The sequence below is a fragment of the Sarcophilus harrisii genome, chromosome 1 (assembly GCF_902635505.1).
Source record: "Sarcophilus harrisii chromosome 1, mSarHar1.11, whole genome shotgun sequence".
NCBI lineage: Eukaryota > Metazoa > Chordata > Mammalia > Dasyuromorphia > Dasyuridae > Sarcophilus > Sarcophilus harrisii.
Genome location: NC_045426.1, coordinates 22,078,123 through 22,100,387, shown reverse-complemented (window position 1 = coordinate 22,100,387; position 22,265 = coordinate 22,078,123). Strand labels below are relative to the sequence as shown.

Sequence of the window (22,265 nt, the reverse complement as noted above, 5' to 3'; positions counted from 1 at the left end):
CTCAAATATGCATATATGTAAAACCCTTCTATACATATTTCTATTTATCAGTTCTTTTTCTGGATGCAGAAAGCAACTTCCTTCATATGTCTTTTGTAGTTAGTTGGGATATTTATAGTAGTCAAAATTACTTAGTTACTCAAAGTTGTTCTCACAACTTTGCTTGAGGTCACATAGTAAGCATAACTGAGATGCAAATCCAGATCCTTTGAATCCCAATCCAGTCCTATTGAAGCTTTAACCTATGCAATTTAGTCTACTTTCTTCTTCTTATCCAGTTTTTGTCCTGCCTCACTTTTGATTTTCCTGCCTTTCTAGGCATTTGGACTGTTGGGCAAGCTAGCCTACTATGCATAGTCTGGAAAATTATTATTCCTCATTCATTTGGTTTTTCCTGTGTAGATTATTAGGATAATTTCTTTAAAGACGTCATGAGATAACCTTTCATTCTGGGGACTTCATAAAATCAGTACAATTAATATTTGTTTACTAATTGTATGACTATCATAGTGAGTGGGCAAAGGGCATTAAAAATTCACAAAAATGTTTTGCCAACCATGAACTCTATAAACCATATAAAGCAATCTATATATAAATATACACAAACATATATTGTTCAATTTACTTTAGTCACATCAGACTCTTTGTGACCCTATTTGGGGTTTTCTTGGTGAAGACACTGACTGGAATGGTTTGCCATTTCCTTCTCCACCTCATTTTTTTGAAGAGGAAATGGAGGCAAACAGGGTGAGGTGACTTATCTAGAGTCATACAGTTTGTACACATCTCATAAATTTAAACTCAAGATGATGAGTCTTTCAAACTCTTGGACCAACCTGGACTCTGTCCACTGCAGTGCCAGCTAGTTGCCCATATATATTTATATATTAAATTATGTATATGTATACATATATGCATATGTATATATAACATATATATGTGTGTATATATTATGTATATATACACACTTTCATATAATTATATACTTATATATATGGAAGAACCGTCCAAATTAATACAAATGAGAGAAATGCAAATTAAACCAAACCCAAGGTTTAACTTTATACCTTTCAAATTGGCACAGATGACAAAGATGAAAGTGGTCAACATATCAATGAAATTTATTCAAAAAACAAATCTATCATTTATCTGTGGTAATTCATTCCTCTATTTGCTTTCCTGCCCTTCGATGATATTTCATTCCTCTATCTACTTCCCTGCCCTCTGCACCCCCCACCACATCCCCAGTTGGAGGTGTCTCCTCTACCACAAGTAGACAGATAGCCAGGATACTTAGTCAAATATGGGTTCAGTTGGATAATTTCTATGTCTCTTCTTCTTCGGTGATTCTACAGTTCTGGAATAACGTATCCAGGGGATTAAAGTTTATTTGCTTCCATTTTCCACCATGTTCAGTACTGCATAAGGCTGCTCTGGTGTAGTTATATTTTTATAGCTAACTCACAGGGCTAAATTTCAGGAGATTATAATATGGTCATAAAAATTTGCTTCGGGCATGTTTTAGACTGATCAGCCAAAAAGGCAATTTTTCATGCTTTTCTTTGGGATGTAATGATTTTTCCATTGTGGGTTTTTTTGGTGCTCCATCAGAAAATTGAAATCATTCCCTTCTGCTTCTTTCTCCATGCTTAGATGCCCATGGTGTCTACTTCTTGGAGATTTCTTCTAGTGTGTTTGAAACATTTTTTCTTCCATACAAAAATTCTCTTGCTTGTTAGTGATGTTATTTCTGGAAAATCTCAGGTGAACAAGGTACATTATGATCAGTTACAAGCCTATAAGCTGGCAATTCATGCCAATGATGAATGATGAAAACTGAGGCATGAATGGCAGGGGATCTCTCAAGCAGTCAAGGTTAGCCTGTTGTACAGAGTATGCCATTGGCTGCCTTACTTTCACAATTGTCCTGCTTTCCTACTTTGCATATACTTTGAATATTACTTACACAAGATTGATTTCAGAAAGGCCTGGAGAGACTTACATGAACTGATGCTAAGTGAAGCAAATAGCATCAAAAGAACATTGTACTCTGCAATAGCAAGATTGTGTGATAATCACCTGTGATGGGTTTGGCTCTTTTCATCAATGAGGTGATTCAGAACAATTCCAATAGACATGATGGAGAGAGACCATCTCTTCCCAGAGAGAGGACTATGGGAATTAAATGTATATCACAACACAGTATTTTCACCTTTGTTCTTTTCTTGGTTTTTTTCTTTTTGATCTGATTTTTCTTGTGTAGTATGATAAATGTAGAAATATGTTCAAAAGAACTGCACATGTTTAACCTATGTTGGATTACTTGCAGTCTAAGTAAGAGGGGGAAGGGGAAAGGAAGGGAAAAATATGGAACACAAAGTTTTGGAAGGATGAATGTTGAAAACTTTTACATGTATTTAAAAAAATAAAAAGCTATTATAAAAAAGAATATATTTGTATAATATACATGTTGTCTTCCTAATAGCATACAAGTTCCTTGAGGACAATAGATGGTTCTCTGTTGTTTTTCTATTCTCCAGTTTCTAGTACAGTGCCTGGAACACACAATTGAACCCTACCGAAAAGCTTGTTGTTTGATTAATTAAGATTCTTTTTGGTCTTGTGTTTGCCCTGCACTGCCCTTTTCTGTTTTCATCTGTAAGAATGGGAATATTCAATCCAGAAATGGTACCTTTGTGATATAAATTAGCATGGATTCACAAACTATGAGCAGAGCTTGTTCCTTTCAGTTATTTACTCAACAAATATTAAAGAGGTAACTTTAGCTTGGCTTCCAAATTACTTTGATGTTAAAATTTTATTTATCCTGTTGATCCTCTTTTTTCATCCACCCCCACCATCTGCACGAGAATTTTGATATAGGAAGAGGAACACAATAAGATTGTAGGAAACCATGATTCCTTTTTCCAAGTATCTTTCCATACTCTGGAATTCAAAGTCTGACTGACCATCTCCCCATTCTAATCTTCTTACATTTCTCCTCCACACATATTCTTTGGGTCAGGGACACTGGCCTTCTGGTTGTTCCACAAACAAGACCCTCAATCACCTTGGCTGTCTCCCATGTCTAGAAGACTCTTACTTCTCAGCTCTACTTCAGTCTTCCTGGGCTTCCTATAAGTTCCAATAAAATCCTATCTTCTACACAAAGCCTTTTCCATCCTTTCCTATGCTTTCCTATGTTAATTCATTCCTGTTTTTTTCCTGTTTATAGCTTGTTTGCACATATTTGTTTGCCATTTGTCTCCCCCATAGGATTGTGAGTTCCTCCAGAGCAAGAACTGATTATTGCCTTTAGGTATTTCCAGAAATTAGCCCACTAACTGACAATAGGTACTTAATAAATGCTTAGAGAGTAACTAATTGCTTGATTCCTTGTTTTTTTTTAATTCAGTAAATTGATGTGTTAGGGGTTCAGCACCAGATGATGAGATTAAGGAGAGTAATTGACACTGAATGTTGGGGTTCCGTCCTGTAAAGAATTCACGATGGTCATTCTCTTTGCCAAAAAGTAGGTTTATTTAGAAGATCTTACAGACAAAATGAAGGCATATAATAGACACAAGGAATAGTACATGTAAAATAGAGTTGGGAGAGTAATAGGGTTACCAAGGAAATGAACTTGCAAGAGTCCATTAGAGAAATATACCATGAGATTGGGGTATTCCATTGACTGGCTGGCTAAATCCATAGAGGGATTTAGCATCCTAAAAGAGTTAGTTAGCTATAACAAGGAGAAAGACACCATAAGGCATGATGGGGGGGATGAGAAGAAAGATACCATGATAGAGAACTCTATGGTGGGCTAGCCCTAAAAAGGGATTTCAGAAAAGAGAGTGTGGGCCATGGACAGATTTGTTTTGCTTTTTCTTATTCTTCAATTTTAATTCCCCTTTCAGTATCAAAAAGTTTGCTTTTGGTTTTTATTTTACTTGCAACTCTTTACTCCATGGTATCATCCTCATTCTTAATCTTCTCTCTTCCCCTATCCTTGCTAATTTCCATTTAGTATTTAATGTATTTCTATATCAAATTTTTTGTTTATTATTATGTTTTCATTGCTCCTTTGGTTCACTTACCTGCTCCCTCTGCTTCTTCCTCTATGGTTATATATTATTCTAATGCCCTGAATTTATGAGAAAATGTCAAGCCCCCTCTCCCCACCTTTAACCTCCTTCCCACACTGGGGTATTCATTTTACAATTTCTTTTATTTCTGTTTTTAAGCTTTCAGAACATTTCTAGGTGTTCTGTTTTTCTTATTCACCTCTCTTAATTCCCTGCGAAGACATTAAAGTTCTGAGGAGACACTTGTTTTTCCCCCTATTAAAATGTTAGCCCTCAGGTTTCCTTTGAATTGTGTGCATAAATATATCTTTCAAGGTTTCTCATGACCCTTCTGCTTGCATTTCAAAGCTCCTACTCAGCTCTGGTCTTTTCATCAGGGAGACTGGCTCTCAAGTCACATAATTGAATATTCCATTCAAGGTTCAAATTTTTTTTCTACTGTAGGATTATACACAGCTTTGCAGTAAGTTTCTCTTGGCTATAAGCTTCTATCTTGTACCTCATGGACTATTATATTCCAAAATCTTCCCTTGCTTATAATAGAATCTGGCCTGTCTTATAGAATTTTTGCTGTGATTCTAGGAAATTTAACTGCTTTATTTTTTCCTCTGGCTGCTTGCAGTCTTTTTTTTTTTTTTTTTTTTTTGCATTTTGGCAATGATATTCCTGGGACTTTTCCATTTGGAGTTTCTTTCAGGAGGTGATCATTGCATTCTTTCTCTTTTTTTACTTCACCTTGGGTTCTAATGCATCTGGGTACTTTCTATTTATGATTTCTTGAAGTATTGTGCCAAGATTTTTAAAAATCATTGTTCTCAGGGAATCCAAAGATTCTTAAATTATACATTGACCTATTTTCTGGATTTAAGTTTTTTAGAGGGGAGAGGAAGGAAAAGAGAATAAGATACTTTAGCTTTTCCTCAGTTTTTTCAGTCTTTTGATTGTGTTGAAAAATTTCCCCCATTTCTTCTAGTGATTAACTTTTGTTTAGTCTAATTTTTAAGGATTCTATTAGCGTAACTTTTTTTTTCTATTTTCTGTTTTAAGATTTATTTTACTCCCAATTCTTTCCTCTAGACATTTTATTTCATTTAAAAAATCTTGTGTTTAATTTATTCTATTTATTCATGCTATCCTTTTGAAATATCCATTTTTTCTGTCTTTGAGCCCTCACAGTGATGGTATTGCTTCTTTCACTGAGACTGGATTTTGGATATCTTTGGATATATAATAATTCTTTTGTTAAATATATTTTTATTTTTTCTATTGTTTGTATTTCTTTTTCTTCATCCTACTTCTCCTCATCCATTGGAGGGGAAAAAGAAAGAGAAGGGGAAAAGGAGAGAGAATGGGAAAGGGAGTGGGAGAGGGAGAAAGAAGGAGGGAGGTAGAGAGCAAGAAAGAGAGATGAACAAGAAGAGAAGGAAGGAGGGAGGTTAGAAGGAAGAAAGATAGAAGAAAAAGAAAGAAAGAAGGGAAAGAGAAAGAAGTGTTAAAGAAAGGAAAAAAGAGAAAGAGAAGGGAAGGAAGAAAGAAGGAAAGAAAGTAGAAAGAAAAAGAATAAAATCCTTGTTTTAAATAAGCATGTAATATCTTTGGATATTTGATATCTTCATAGCTATAATACGCGTTCTCACATTGCCCATATCCACAAATGTGCTTTTTTTTCTATGTATTAGTAGAGCATCTCTCCTTCATAAGACAATGGACATGATTCAGGAATCAATGTTGATCACTGAAGAGAGATCAGAGTTTTTAATGTATTACAGAATTATTAGGGTTTTTAATATTGGTTTTATATTACATATTGTAAGTCTTCTCTACATTCACCTCTCTTCAGCTTTGGTTCATGAAATAGGTCTCTGCGCCGGGGCTGGGCTCCATTCCCTAATGTGCTTTTGGGTGGGCTGGTATAACTTTGCATCATCTGTTTTTCTGGGGTGACTTCCACCTCCTGTGTATATGTCCATGTTAAAAACACTAGTAGATTTTAGGGCTCTCTGGAGGGATTCAGAGTGCTAGGTCTTCAGGACAGAATGCTCAATTCCTCAGATCCCTTTGGCCTGGGTTGTTTCACTGTGACTGCTGCAATCCCATTAGTGACTAGTGTTCCTATTTACTTCCAAAGGCCACTTTTTGAATTTCTTAGGCTTTCCAGTGTGATCCCCGAAGGACTGCAGGCTACAGGTGTCTCTGACCTATCTTGGGAGTCTCTTAGCTTGTTTGTTTGTGTAGACAGGTGCTGGCTTCTCTGGCAGGCTCTCTTTCCTATTGCTCATGGACCTCTTGCTGCCTTTTTGTTCGATTCCAGGAAAGAAGAAGTCACTGGCTGTCATCTCTCATTGGATTTCTTGATCTTTATTTAATCTGCGGCTATTTTTAGGTTTTTCTGACATAAATGTATGGGAGCTGGGTTACCTGCTTCTATGCAAGAAGTTTTATTGGATGGAAATCTAGCACCAATTTAGTTTTGAATTTTCTCTCTGTGTGAGTATGTATTTGAAGTTTTATTGATGGCTTTTTAAAAATATTCCCTTCATTTCTGAATATACTCACTTTCCTACAACAGAAGTGAGGTTTCTGTGATTAAAAAAAATTAGCCCATCAAATCCATCACATATATTGACCATACTGACAGCAAATATAATGATAACTCACCCTAAAGGCCATATTCACTTCAACAAAAAGAGGCATGTCTATTTCTTACTCTTTAAGCTTGGTCATTATGATTGCATAGTATTCTATTATTTTTTGTATTACAAGAGAACTATGTAAATAAGTACACATATATCGTATTTAAGATATACTTTAACATGTTTAACATGTATGAGACTGCCTGCCACATAGGGGAGGGGGCAAAGGGAAGGTAAAAGTTGGAACAGAAGTGTTTGCAAGGGTCAGTGTTAAAAATTACCCATGCATATGTTCTGTCAATAAAAAGCTATAATAATAAAAACAAATTTTGTCTTGTGAATTTTTCTGGTTCTCCTTATTTCACTCTCTTCAGGTTTATATAAGACTTCTCGTATCATCCTATATAATATTCATTTTTACAATTACTTATAATACAATTATATTTCCTTATGTTTAGGTCTATTTCTTTAATTTTTCACCAATAAATACTTTGTTTATGATATTTTTTCTTACCACAAGAATTAGTGCTGTTGTTATTTTGTATGTATAATGTTTTGGTATTTGACCTCCTTGGGAAATATCTGGCTCATAGGGCAGAAAGATCCCTTTTATTACTTTTCTTTCTGCATAATTCCAAATCATCTTGCAATATGATTAGACCATCTCAAAGCTTCACTATCAGTGTCCCTGTCTTCCCATGGCTCATCTAACATTTATTATTGTATATATTATTTATTTCCCTTGGTCACCTTTGCCAATTCTCTCACTACGAAATCTTCAAGTTCTTTCGATGGCATTTCTATCATCATCAGTGATTTGTAACATTTATAGCTTGTCCAAAGTCACACTGGCAGTAGCAGTATTAGTAGTAGTAGTGTCAGTGGTATACTAAGTAAACTACCTGGGTAATTTTCCCCTCAGTATAATGCATGAATGATATCACAGGGTCAAGATATTAGGAGACACTTTATTTTCCAGAGGTAAGACTGTGCTCGGAGCTTGACATAACAACAATCCTCTGCTCTGATCCTCTGGTAAAATCATATAGGTATTGCTTTGACCAGCACTGTGTATTCTCTGAGCCGGACAAGCACCAGACAAGTACCCTTGTTCTAGTCCTGAAGCTCTGCTCTATATGAAACTTGCCTTATTGTTGCTGTTACCTTGTCATAGTTGCATATCACAGGTTACTGTGTAGCCATTGGTATAAATATTGAGATCTCCTCACTTTATCTTTGGTTCCTCCATTAGGGCACACTTGTCTAATCTGCCTCCTTGCTTACAAGCCATTTCCCTTACTTTGAAATTAAGCTTCTCTTTGCCTCCTGCCTCTCCTCTCTCTGTTTGACTCCAGCCATCCCCAGCTTAGAAGCCATCAGTTGACAGCAGATAGACAACCTCAAAACAGTCAGAATGTTACGGTATCCTAAAATGTGGCAACATCTTCCCCAGGCGACTCTTCTTCTTTCCTGCCATGCATTCAACCCGTGTCCTTCTTCAAGATCTCTGACAATAATGAACCGTTTCTTACACACTAGATAAAGAAATGAAATTGGTAGAGCAAGATGTTACTTCACACTGGATGGCTTTGCTTGTGCAAGGTGAGATGAGTGGGTGGTGTTACTGAGTTGTTAGGTTTAAATGCAGAAAAGTGCTTGAAATTGTAGGAATTGACTTCTGGCAATGAAGCAATTTTCAAAATGTCAGAACAAATCATACAATCCCAGTAAGTGTCCTTTGTTTATTGTTTGTTTATTGCTTGCTGTGGAATCCTAGAATGGCGTGACCAACCCATAATGCTGGATGCAAAGCAAATGAAGCAGGTTGCTACATATTAGAACACCAGTGTTGGATAGCAGGGATAATAATGGGCAGCATGGGGAAGGGAGAAGAATTTAACAAGAGGATTTGGATTCAAATCCTAGCATTGCCACTTGCAACCTGTTTGATCTTGGGCACATTATTTAACTTGTTTAAATTTTAGGTACTTCAGCAATCGAATGAGGGAATTGAATTAGATGGGCTCAAAGTCTAGAATCTACCTTTAATTATAATTATTATCACATCACAATTCCACACATGTTTATATTAGATCAAAATTATTATGATTATTAAAGGTTGGATCATAGAAAAACCTACAGCCAACTTGGTGTTACAATGAACCCAGAGGTTGCTTTGTGACTCCAAGCAAGTCACTTAACCTCTGTTTACCCATTTTCTCATCTGATAATATTAGCACCTAGATCCAAGGCTACTTGCAAGGATAAAATGATGGAACATTTTGTAAAGTGGTTTGTAAATCTATAAATGCCAACAATTATTGTAATAATGAGCCTTTGCCCATTATAATAAGTGGCAGTACAGAGTAATAGATTGTTAGGAGGAGATGGGACCTTGGAAATCATCAGGTCCTCTCTTTGACTTTTGCATCTGAGAAGATTGAGACCTAGAGAAAAGACCTGACATGCTGAGAGTTACCTAGCTAGCTTTGTAGCAGGGCTAAAACTATAACTCAATTTTCTAATTTCCATAAGGTTGAAAGTCAGCTTCTGTAAACTCATATTCATTATTTCATTAATCATACTCAGCTATAATGGATCAAAGAGGAAGATGTGTTGGTATAGATTTTGTTTAATTCTAGGACACTCCTAAGGAATATTCAAGAGGATCTTCCTCCAATTGTCCACCCCCCCCAATGCAGACATGCCCTTATTATGTCCCTGGGGTTTACCCTCAAGCAGGGTATGATTAGTGGACACTATCTTTTTCTTTTCTAACCTTGTCTTCATGGTTCAGTTACCTGAAAAAAAAAGCCCAACATAGAATACAATTGAGCATCTTTCATCAGGGTGGTGAGAGGCCATATTTCCCAGATAGCTGACCCATAATTCCTTATTACCTCTGAATAGTTTTATCTCATTTACATACAATTCCAAGGCTAGGCATTCATCTCTGGCTTCTCTGCTTCTGTACAAATGCAGTTTTTTGTTTAGTATCCCTGAGTAACTATAGTAATCCCAGAACCCAGAAATAATGCATTACTTATTAAGTATGTCCTCAATATGTAGTTTAAATGCTTATTGGAGTTTGGTGCATAAAGGAGAAAAAGCAAAGGCACCAGCATGGGTTAGTTTTAAGAGTAGGGGGAAAAAACTCTACTGTGAAAAAACCTTATGTATTTACTTAGGAACTCAGTAAATCTACCTTTTTCACTTTTTGTTGGTTTTTGTTCATTAAACCATAGTCATTTCCAAATATATCACTTCCCCTTTAACCTCTTGACTATAACAGAAAAAAATGTAACAAGGAAGCAAGATCAACTGATAGTAAGACTGTATCTGAGAGGATTTGCAGTATTTCAGACTTAGACTTTTCTCCCTCTCCAAGACTGGTCAAAGCCATTAACATGATTAGCCTCCACTGAAGGTTGCTTTGGTTTATATCATTGGAGTCACTGGTGTGTTGTTCTCCTGATTCTGCTAGCCTCTCTATGTATTACTTCATGCAGGACTTTCCATATGTCTTGGATTCCTCGTGTTTATCTTCTCTGATGGTGCAACAGTATTCCATAAAATCTGTAATAATATCTAAGATTTTAAGATTTTCAAAGTACTTTTTGGTTATCATATTTGATCTTCATTATAGCACTGTGAAATGGGAACCATTATTATAATATTACAAACGAGAAGTCAACTAACTGCCTAGGGATGCACCAGTAGTAGAAATCCAAGACTGAATCTGAACTTCCTTCTTCTGTGTCCTTCCTCTAAGATAGCATCTCTGTCCAGTGCATGGGTCTTTGCCTCTCAATATATAGAACACAGTTCATTCAGCTCTCTTCCTCTCTCTATTCCCTTGCTTCTTTTTTTTTGGTACCATAAGAATTTTCATAACTTGATTTTCTATTGTAAATGCCTCAATAGATTACTGTTAATGTTTATGGAAACTGTGGATTTTCTATATCTCAACTTACGTCACAGTTTCTAGAGAAAATCTTTAACAGAAGGTCTTCCCTTTTACTTCATTCTAGTCATCATCTTAATTGGATTTACCCAAAGTTTGGATAAATAAGAACATGTTCTGGATGTACAGAGTTCTGAATTCCATCAAAAGCCATCACCACTTTTTCAATGTTACCTGCAACCTATCAAACAGTCTGAGAACTGAGGAAGGCTGTGGTTAAAATGAAGCTTTTTTTCAGAGATGAAATAAATTTCTCACTGTCATCCAGGTAGCAGTGATGAAGTAAGAAACCCCTGAAGCACAATTCAAAATTCTTTCTTCCACATCCTGCTGCCTCCTAGGTAATTCTAAAGCCACCATTTAAAAAAAAAACATAGTTATACAAGGTTTTGCAAGAATGAATGTTGAAAACTTTCTTTGCATCTATTTTGAAAAATAAAAAAATACTAGTATTATTTTTTTAAACAGAAAGACATAGTTATACTGGAGAGCATCTTTTCTGAGACATCCAGGACTATGAAGGGCCTGAAGCTGAAGTAAAATGAGGATCAGTTGAAGGGATTGGCCATATTTATTTTGGAAGGAAGATGGCTTGGAAGGCACATGATAGCTAGTCTTGAGTATGTGTCATGTGGAAGTGGATTAGATTTATTCTGTGGTTCCAGAGGGTAAAACCAGCAACAATGACTTAGAACTTATAAAGAAACCAATTTCAGTTTATGTCAGGGAAAGAAATCAAACAGTTGTCCATATTAATTAGAGGGGTCCAGAGGTAGCATAAGCTGCTTTCCCCATAGGGGAAAAGGAAGGGGAAGAGACAATTGAGAGAATAAATATTTAACTACCTACTATATACCAGACACTGTGCTAAGTGCTTTTTTTTACAAGCATTATCTCGATTGATCTTCACAATAATCAGGAAGGTATTATTATTCCCATTTTACAGATGAGGAAACTAAGACAGATATAGATTAAGTGATGTGCCAGAGTTATATAATTAGCATTTGAGTCCAAATTTGAATTCAGACCTTCCTGAGCTTCTTTCTTTAGTTGATTTCCCTTGATTTTAAGGTCTTCAGGCAGGGGTAAGGTGACCAGATGTTGCTGCTTTCTAGAGCCCCCAAGTTGGGGAGTCAAAATATACCGTCTTAGTGGAGGAGTGATGAAGATGTTGGAAATATGGAGTCTGTTTATTCCCAATTCTCTCACCCTTCTATATCTTCATACCCTTATATAACTAAAGCAACACTGCACATGCACTAAGTATATGCTGCACACAGGGACCACATAAACGACTTGCTGTTGTATGTAGATTGCCACCTGGTATCACTCTGCTTCAATCACAACACAGGTTGTCACCGCTCCCTGACTTCTCAGGAAGGCCGAGAGCCAAACCAGACATTGTCAGCAGGTTCTCTCTAGGCTGAAGGGCTTTATACCTCACCTAGAGTTCCCCATTATCTGTGGCTCTCTACAACCAGAGGTCAGATAGGATTTATCATGTGTAAGGACTGGACGTGATGGACTTTGAAATCCCATTCCAAGCCTAAAAGTTTGTGATTCTGAATCAGGGGTGATTCTTTCTTTACTCTGAGAAGGGTGACAGAGAAAGCAACACCTATAAGAGGAAAGAGGGTATCTAATTCGGGGAACAGAGAGCTCAGGATAATTGCTTTCAGGTATTTGATAGGCTGTCATGGAGAAGAAATATTGCATATGTTCCACTTGTCCCTACGGGGTGAAACCAGCAGAAATAGAGGCAGATTTATATTTTGTAATTATCAAAGCTATGTCCGAGTAGAATGGTCCATCCACAAAGAGAGTGGGCTCACTAGCACAGGAAGTCTTAAGCCAACACTGGCTGACCATTTGTGGGAAGGTTTGGGGAGGGGCTTTCTTTTTCAGGTATGGGATGTTAAAATCCATTCCAGTTCTGAAATTCCATGATTCACTGTTTCTCTGATATCCCTGACATTTAGTGAATGGGGGCTAAGCAAGCTCAGCAAAAGATTATCCCAAGAAGTAAGGAGACAGTAGGGGTAGGAACTCGGGATCAGATATGGTGCCGGCTGGAGACTTTTACTATTTCATGTGTATGAGCTGTTTCCCCTGCTAGAGTTAACCCCTTGAGAACAGTGTCTGTTTTGTCTTCACGCCCACAGTGCTTGCTCAGGGAAGATTTTTTTTTTTTTTGTCTGGGGGACAAAATCCAACAAAGCCACATCACAGCAGAGGAGTGGGATCGATCCATCCCACATTTAGGTACCTTTCACTAGACAAAATTCCATTTAGTTGAAATAACAAAGCTCTTAAAATAGAGGAGACCTTTGTGGGAGTGGAATGCTACAGTGGTTAATAGAAATAATGACACCTTCCTCCTTACAGTAAATGCCCAATTAGAATAAAAATAATGCAGCGGAGCTGGGGCATATTGACTCTTAATGAAGCCATCATCCAATGCCTTCTCCCAGGTCAGTCCTGCTGTATGTGAAATGAGCTCTGTGTTGTGGACTGGGTGTGTAGCAACACCAGATGCCAAGCCCGTTAAGCTAGCATCGAATGCAGAATGAATATGATTAAGGCGATTGTGCTGCCCTATAAACAGTATTCGATTTTCTGAAAAGGGTCTCATTTGAGCAGCATTCTCTTTCTCTGAGATGACGGCAGCAGGCAAGAGGGTGAAGAGAGATGTGTTTTATGGAGAAAGCTTCAGAAAGAATATCAGAATGTGCTAGGGGTGGGGATGGGCACGGAGGAGGTGTGACCTTGACATTCCCCGCTCATTGAAACCGATCCTTTTCATTACCTTCTGATTTTGTCTTTGTCTTTGCCACTTCAGCTATCAATATTAGTTGTTTCTTGGTATTTCAGATTGTTCTCGGTACTTTCATCATCAGTGTTACTGTTGGGAAGATGTTTAGTGTCCCATTCTTCTCTTCGGAGCGTAAGAGCAGGGTTCAAAGAGTAGTTCGCCCAGAAAAGCATCCATTTAGTCTTTCAGTCAATGTATAAAATAATTGTACCTTTCTTGGGCATTCAGTATGTATGTATGAAAAAAAAAACTTTCCTCTTTCTATGACTCCCTTCCACCTGCCTCACTGGCTAGTACTCTCTCTTCCCATCTCTTAAATTACTTTGAATTTACTTATAGAATCCTTGAGCCAGCTTTACTCATCTGACAGATGGGGAAAATGAGGCTTTAGGACAATGTTGGAATACATGGCCATGGCCATGCAGCTAGTTACTAGAATTGTGTTTGAAACCTAGGTCTGATTCTAATTCTGTATCCTAGCAGTGGCATTTAAGTGCCCTGAGAGGTTCATAGGCCCAAAGTGTATCCTAGCAGTAGAATGTAAGCTTCCTGAGGGCTTACATCCTACGGACAAAATACAGAAGGCAGAATATATACTCATATATATGTATATTTATCTATTGTATATATATAATATGTATACATATTTCTATATTACTCAGATTCTATATATTATAAAGACACACACAGAGACATAGATATACACAGATTCAGACAGACATTTACGTATACACATACATACATATATGTATATATATTTTTGGATCAACCTTGCTTATTACCTAGGAAAAGATGCTATTTCATCAACACCAAGTAATTTTGGGTACCTTTACTTGATGTTTCCAAAATGTGGATTTGTTCTTGTCAATGTCCCCTCTAACCCATCTCAGTTAACTCTAGCAATGTTACTATTATCTCTAGGATTGTTTGGAATTACATACAAAATTATAAACAGTGTGTATTCTTTGACCCAACCATACCACTGCTAGATTTATATCCAAAAGAGATCAAAGAAAGAGAAAAAGATCCTACACATAAATAAGATAAAAATATTTACAAGGTAGCAAAACAGTAGCAACTAAGGGGATATCCATTGATTGAGAAATGGCTTATGCTGTATTTTATGAATATATAGAAATATGACTGTCATGCTGTAAAAATCAAAAAATAGGTGATTTTAAAAAGACAAAAACTTATATGAATTGATGTCAAAGGAAGTGAGTGGAACCAGAACAATTCATACCATAATATCAGTATTATGAAAATGCATAATTATGACTAAACTGATGAATATAATCAGGAGAAAAATTATACAACAACAGTATAAATACAGCATTGAAAACTGTAAAAATTAAAATCAATAAAGTGACCACTCTTGTCCTGAGGATCAGATGAAACATATGCTCTACTTCCTGGAAAAGAAGTGATAAATTTATATTAGAGAATGAGAAATACATATATACACATACATATATTTTGTCTTTCTTTTAGCTTATATTTGAATTTTCAACTCTTAGATTAGTGTCTGGCACATAGTAGGTGTTTTCTTTCTTTGCTTCCTTCCTTCCTTCCCTTTCTTCCTTTCCTATCATTTAATTGTTTTGTTTTAATAGTCCTTTCACAGAATGAGTATAATCTGGAAATGTTTGTAATGTAAAATAAGACATACCAATTAAACTTTTAAACAGATTATCCAGGAATCAGTTCTTGTTTGTTTTTACATAAAAATGTATTAGTGTCTTTTGTTTTTATATTATATTTTCTACTGTGTGGATATTGCCACGTTTTTCTTATATCCCATCCATGTAATGGATGAGAATTGAAGAGAATTGGAGGGAGTTTTTTTTTAAAAAAAGAGGAATTATAATTCTGACAAAATTTGAGAAGACTATTACCTGAAAGGCTTCTCTCCTTTCACTTCCTCCCTTAGGTGAGCTTTCAACTGCAAAGGCTTCCTGTCGTTAGCATTAGTAGTAATTGGCTTCCCCAGTTTTCTCTCTCTACTTTCAGTGTGATTGCAAATTATCTCAGAAGAAGAAAGGACACAAATTTCCATAAGTTAAGTTTATTTATCCTGTGGTCTCAATGGCAACAAAAAAAGTGACCTAGAAATCCAACAATCAAACGAACCACTGATCACTGATCTGTCATGTTGACAAAGACAGATACGACACCATGTAGATTCTTAAGTAAAATTAAAGAAGTTCATTTAATAGAAACTTAGGCGAATCATGAAGATAAAAAATTAGGCATGAAGAAAAATATTCTAAGTAACATCATTTCACCTTATGATTCCTTTCTCTCTGAGAGAAGGAAAATATTGAGGACAGAATGATCAGTGACTTGTTCATTTGGGGGCTACATGTGATATTAAGGGCACTAGTGTGGAACAGAGTATTTTATTTTACATATCACATTTCTCATTCATCAAATCTTTGTCATCCTCTGGGGCTCATTAGGAGAACCAAGCTAAAATGAATTTAAACAGTGGTTGATGGTAAAATCGAATAAAACAACCATTCCTTTATAATGATAGAAAATTGTCCCCATATCCTATGCCTTTATCTATTTGTTAAGCCAAATCAAGCCATTTATTAAACACCTGCCCTGTGCCAGGAATGGTACTAAGCATTGGGGATACAAGAAAGACAAAAACAGCACCTTCCCTCGAGGAACTTATAATTCTAACTGGGGAAACAATATATAGACAACTATATGAAATTCAATATAAATGATAAAATTGAAAAGCCTTTTTTTGTAAAGACTTGAAGGAAGCCAGGGAATTCATCTAAGTATAGCTGTATGGCTTTTAAAGTGAGATTAACATCTTTTTGTGTTCTGTACCTGAGTGGGAACAAAAAGAAAATTGTTGGAGGGGTGATCTGCTCCCCTCTAAGTACTTTATAGAGTGTTTCACTCTATGTTGATTTCTCTATGTATATGTAAGACTGAAGGTCCATGAAGACAAGGGAATAATTCAGCCTTATTTAGGCACCAACCACAGTCCCAGACATTTAGTAGCCATTCAATAAGTCCCTTTGAATTGAATTGTGGCCATGCAAGTATGTGATGAAGCTGAGCATCTGAAATGCTTACAGCCGCTATAAAGTAGGATTGATTTAGTTCAGTAATGACAAAATAGAGGTAGTGGAGCATAATGCAGATGGAGCTGCTTTAGATCCAGTAAGAGCTGAATTCAAGCCCCATTTCTGACACAGATGGCTGTCTGTAGGTAAGGAAGGGACATTTTCTGTGTCTGCAGCAACACTGTAGAGAAGGTGGCAGTCTGTATTGGTAGAGAAAGTTCCTTCATCTGGGAATCGTATGTGAGAGAAACCTCAGATCTAATCTTTATCCCTATTCTTATGTTGGGATGTAACCCTTGCTGTGATAGTCCAATGTATGGTAGGTACCTGTCTATCCTGCAGATTTTCTGATTGTCAGGTGAGAGACAGAGAGAGAGAGGAGATCAAGAGAGCGAGAGTGAGAGTGAGAGCAAGAGCAAGAGCGAGAGCGAGAGAGCGAGAGAGCGAGAGAGAGAGAGAGAGAGAGAGCGAAGGAGGAGGAGAGGAGAGAGAGTAGACAGAAAGAAAGAGAGACACACACACACAGAGAGACAGAGACAAAGTCAGAGAGAGAGACACACACAGAGAGAGAGACAGAGACAAAGTCAGAGAGAGAGAGACAGAGAGAGTGAGAGAGAGGGGGGGGAAGAGGAGGAGAAGGAAGAGGAGGAGAAGAAGGAGGAGGAGGAGGAAGAAGAGGAGGAGGAAGAAAGAGGAGGAGGGAGGAGGAGGAGGAGGGAGGAGGAGGAGGAGGAGGAGGAGGAGGAGGAGGAAAAGGAGGAGGAAGAGAAGGAGGAGAAGAGAGACAGAGACAGAGGATGGAGAGACAGAGAGAGAGGAGGGAGAGACAGAGAGAAAGACAGAGAGAGATACACACACACAGAGACAAAGCCAGAGAGAGAGAGAGACAGACAGAAAGAAAGAGAGGAGAGAGAGAGAAACAGAGACAGAGAGAGACAAAGAGAGACAGAGAGAAAGACACACACACACACACACACACACACACACAAAGACAGAGACAAAGTGAGAGAAGAGAGAGAGAGAGAGAGAGAGAGAGAGAGAGAGAGAGAGAGAGAGAGAGAGAAGGAGAAGGAGGGAGGGGGCAAAAGAGGTGATGGACTGAATAGCACTATTCTGTTGGGAGGTGAAAAGACTGCATTAAAGGAAGTTTGTCAGAAGTCCTGCTGATGTCGCACTCCCTGGTGGCCTTTTTAAAAGGTCACATGTGGTGTTTTTACAACATTTGCTTTTTCTGACTGGCTTATCCTCTTGGGGTACTTCACAGAGAGAAGACACAAAGAAAGCATCTGATAATATATTTGTGTGTGTGTGTGTGTGTGTGTGTGTGTGTGTGTGTGTGTGTATGTTTAGGGCCAGCAGATTGACTAGGTTGGGTACATATTAGACAAGGGCCAGAATATTAGTTAGCTCCCCTTCTCCATTTTGACGTTAAGGAGGGTCATTGTCTTCTGCCAAGACCTTTGGGTACATCTGTGCCTGGCACCACAGGGAAGAACCAGAAGCTAAGATTGAACTTGGGGATTTGAAAATTTAGCTTTATGAGGAATGATCCTGCTCAACTATATCATGTTTCCTATTGGACTTTAATAAATGCATTAAGCCAATAAGTGGAGTTCTTTGAGTGGTATGTTGCTGAGGGAAGGAGATCCATGGGGGCTGGTGGACAAGCTAAGAGAATTATGATATAAAAATTATAATTTTCCTTTGATGTTGAGTGGATACTAAGGGCATTGAGGATGGGCAGTGACCTTTTGTGTGTGATAATTAGTAGTGAGTTGGTAGCTCAAGGTTAGAACAGCCTCATGAATTCACACAGGTTCCATTGAGTGAGCTACTATAATTCAAGATGATGACTAGCTGGGACATAGACTCATCCTCAGAAGAAGTGCTTCAATTGACATTTCAGCTCTGAAGCTCCAATGGTGCTTAATTAACGTGGGCACTCTTCCATAGTTCATAGTCCCTTCATAGTTGCAACTCATCCATGTTTGGGTACCTTGTGTTACTTGTCCTTATTCTCCCAGTAGTCCTCCATGGGGCCTTACTATCATGTATGGAACTCCTTTTCTTACTCTTGACATTGTATAAAATATCAGAAGAGGTCACAGATCAGCCACTGGTTATCCCTTATATTTTCCATGTGATTGGCCCATCCACCATTGTTCTAAAGCTTTTACTTGCAGAATGCTCTCTCTCTTTATTATCACATTTGAATTGCACAGAAGTGCTAAGTGGCCACTGCCCATATTTTCCTCATTTGATTGGTAAGAAAAATCAGGGTCAAGAAAGTAAATGGCTTATTAGCTACTGATTGTCAGAGTGATATTTGAGCTCAAACCTTCATGATATCATTAGATCCATAAAGCCATGCTGATCACTGATAAAGTTTGAAGGCCACTAATAGCACCTGGGAATTCATAGAGTATAGGGGAGAATGTGCTAGCCAAGGAGTCAGTGGAAACATGGATTAGTAATCTTATTTGTTAGTCATGGACAAGTCACTTAACTCTGCCTCAGTTTTCTCATCTGTAAAATGAACTAAAAAAGGAAATAACAAACTGCTCCAGTATCTTTTCCAAGAAAACTCAAATGAGGTCACAAAGAGTTGGAAACAAGTAAACAACAACAACAAAAATGCAAGTCAGCATTTTTATTTCATAATGTTTAATGTTTGCCTGACTTTTAAAATTACATACTCAAGACTATAATCTTGTAAAGTTTGCATGTTTTCCCTTACCTGCTACCCTGCATGAATTTTGAGAAGGGGAAGGAAAGACATAAATATAAGGGGAAAATAGTAACATTAAATGATAAACAATTATTTTAATTTTCACTTTTTCTTTCTGTATCTCTCCTCTCTTTCCTCCATCCCAAAATTGTTTCTTCCAAATCTCTACCTACCTGGAAGCCATTATTGACTGTTTAGGGATCTCAGTAAAAGTGTGTGATTTTAGTTCTGAGGGGTACTCTTAAAATGGAAACTCCCTCCATTGGTTCAGGTCAACAGCTTGTCTATAACTTACGTGTAGTCTTACAGAGCTACCTGGGGCATGCAGGTTAAGTGACTTAACGACCAGAATAAGTCAAAAGTGAGATTTGAACTGCAGGTCTTTGAGACTTCAGGGGCAATCCTCTACCTACCACACCCTTCTTAAAATTGTTTATTGGTTGTGGAAAATCAGAACACATTTGAAAAGTTCACAGACATATTAGCTGAGCATCACTACAGGGAAAAGAATATTTCATCTTTTTTCCCCAAATTAATAATTCTGTCATGTGCCTTCCTTGGGCCTCTTCAGTAACCATGACTCACTTTAATACTACTTTTTGACATTAGACGCCTCTCCAGAGAGGGAGAAAATCATTCAGAAATGAGTTGGATAAAGGTTATTAAACTAACACTTAAAATTCTAGTCCTGAACATTTTACTTTACCCCTAATTAAATGCCAAGAAAAGAAATGTGGAATACTCAGTATATACACAGACCATATCTACTTTTTTTCTGAAGGAAGAAACATCTTCAAGGAATTCTAATTTTATTTGCAGCAGTTATGTGCTCCTTCTTAAAGCTGAAATAATAAAAATGAAATGAAGAAAGACTATTTGTTTTATATTATTCCTGTTTTGTTTATTTTTTAAGAAGCACGTAGATCTAGAGTAGAGGTTAAACTTTTTCCATGTGTGACCCCTTTTCACCTGAGAAATTTTTCCATGACTCCAAGTATATAAAAAGGTAAAGAAATCAAAAATTTCCTGATAATAAATCATAATTTTATGATCCCCACATTCAACTACAAGACCCCATATAGATTTGCAAATCACCGTTTAAGAAGATGGGTGCATAAGGAGACTGTTTTAGAGCCAAGAAGACTGGCTTCTTCACCTTTTTTACATTATTAACTTTGGGACTCTGAACAAGTTATTTAACCTGTGAATGCTACATGCAACTCTAGAAGGCCATAAGGCATAAGAGAAGGTGTCAAGCTGCCTTTTTAGAGAGAATTTTTCACTTGAAAGTTTCTAATTTCAATAAAATCACAGGTCCATTCTTTAATCCATCCCTATTGTATTCAGGACTATGACAAATATATATTAAGGAATTGTTGTGGTGGTTCATGTATTTCAATTTAATTGTGAATCTATTGGGTGTTTTCTTGTCAAAAATATTGCAATGGTCTGCCATTTCCTTCTTCCACTCATTTTACAGATAAGGAAACTGAGGCAGTATTAAATGTCACAGAGTCACACTGCTAGGAAATGTCTGAGGCCAGATTTGAATTCATGAATTTTCCTGGCACAAAGTCTGATACTAACCACTGAGCCACCTACCTGCTCTTACTAAGCAATGAGTACTGGATGCTCAGCACAGTTTTGGTTTTGGTTTTGGTTTTGGTTTTTTGATTCATTTGTTTTTTTGGTATGCCCTTACGGTGCTCACTGGCTGGCAGGGGTAAGCCACAACCGGTTAGCCAGGGGATGGAAAAACCCAAGCCAGAGGAGTAGCAGAACCATAGTAGTCGATTCTAAATGCCCAGTGAGAGACCTGGACATTCAGAGACCTCAGAACAGAGAGAACCAGGACATCTTGGAGGAAGCATTCTTTAGCTAGTCCCCTTCTCTTTCTATGAAGCATCCTCATCCAGATATCTTTTTGATATTTGGTACAATGTAAGTGATTAATAAATGCAGGTTGCCTTGTTGCCTTATGTTCTTGGCTCTCAAGCCAATTCTCAATCTCTTATACCATGATACTGCCTAGGGGAATATTTTCTGTCCAACTTTAAGACATAACAGTGACATAATAGATCACATACTGCATTTAAGAATCAGGAAAACCTAGATTCAAATTTAGCCTCCAACACCATGGGCAAGAAATTTAATTTCTTAGATCTTCATTGTCTTTGTTTAAAAATGGATAAAAACACCTAGAATATCTTAGTCCACTGGTTTGTGGGTCTCACATGAGATATTTCGTAATCTTCCGCTCTCATCCCCAGGTCTTCAAGCAGAGGCTTTACAACAACTTAGGAATTTTTATGGGGGTATTCTTTTGAAGTTATGTGCCATACTAATAGAAAATCACAGTTCCTATAATCAAACAACACAAAAATTCCTTCTGGGCAGCTAGATGGCACAGTGGCTAGAGCCGTGGGCCGAATAAAAAAAAGACCTAAATTTGAATTTTGCTTCAGATACACATGTGTGACTCTGGCTATGTCATTTATCTACCTCAATTTCCTGAACTGAAAAATAGAAGATAATACTAACCCCTACCTCCCAAGTTGGTTGTAAGGATAAAATGAGACAGTGTTTGCCAAGAGCTTTGCAAACCTCAAAGCACTATATAAATGTCATCTACTATTATATTTCCAATAACCTTTTACAATTTGCCAAGTTATCAAATGTCTAATGAAGAACAGATTCATTTGGTAATGACTTTAATGACATTCCCAAATGACTTTTGGTAATGACTGGACCAATCCTTCAGAAGGGAAGGTCTACAATTGGAAATTATTGATGGCTTTTCTTTTCTGATCTTCTGCAACTCCATTTATATTTATATTCCAATTATAATTGAAAATCACCCACAAGACCATGGAAAGGCTTATGGTAAATGTGAGCAGATAGAGCCCATAAAGTGGCAAAGAACAGCTAAAGAAAAGTCTGTTATCAGAGAAAGG

At 37.2% G+C, this 22,265-nt stretch overlaps 2 long non-coding RNA genes across 2 annotated transcripts in view; both read left to right on the top strand.

The window, feature by feature from the left end:
- Positions 1–22,265, top strand: part of LOC116419593 — a 362,614-nt gene that overhangs the window by 270,281 nt on the left and 70,068 nt on the right. The gene's annotated exons all lie outside the window — the stretch shown is intronic.
- Positions 1–22,265, top strand: part of LOC116419686 — a 98,735-nt gene that overhangs the window by 33,570 nt on the left and 42,900 nt on the right. The gene's annotated exons all lie outside the window — the stretch shown is intronic.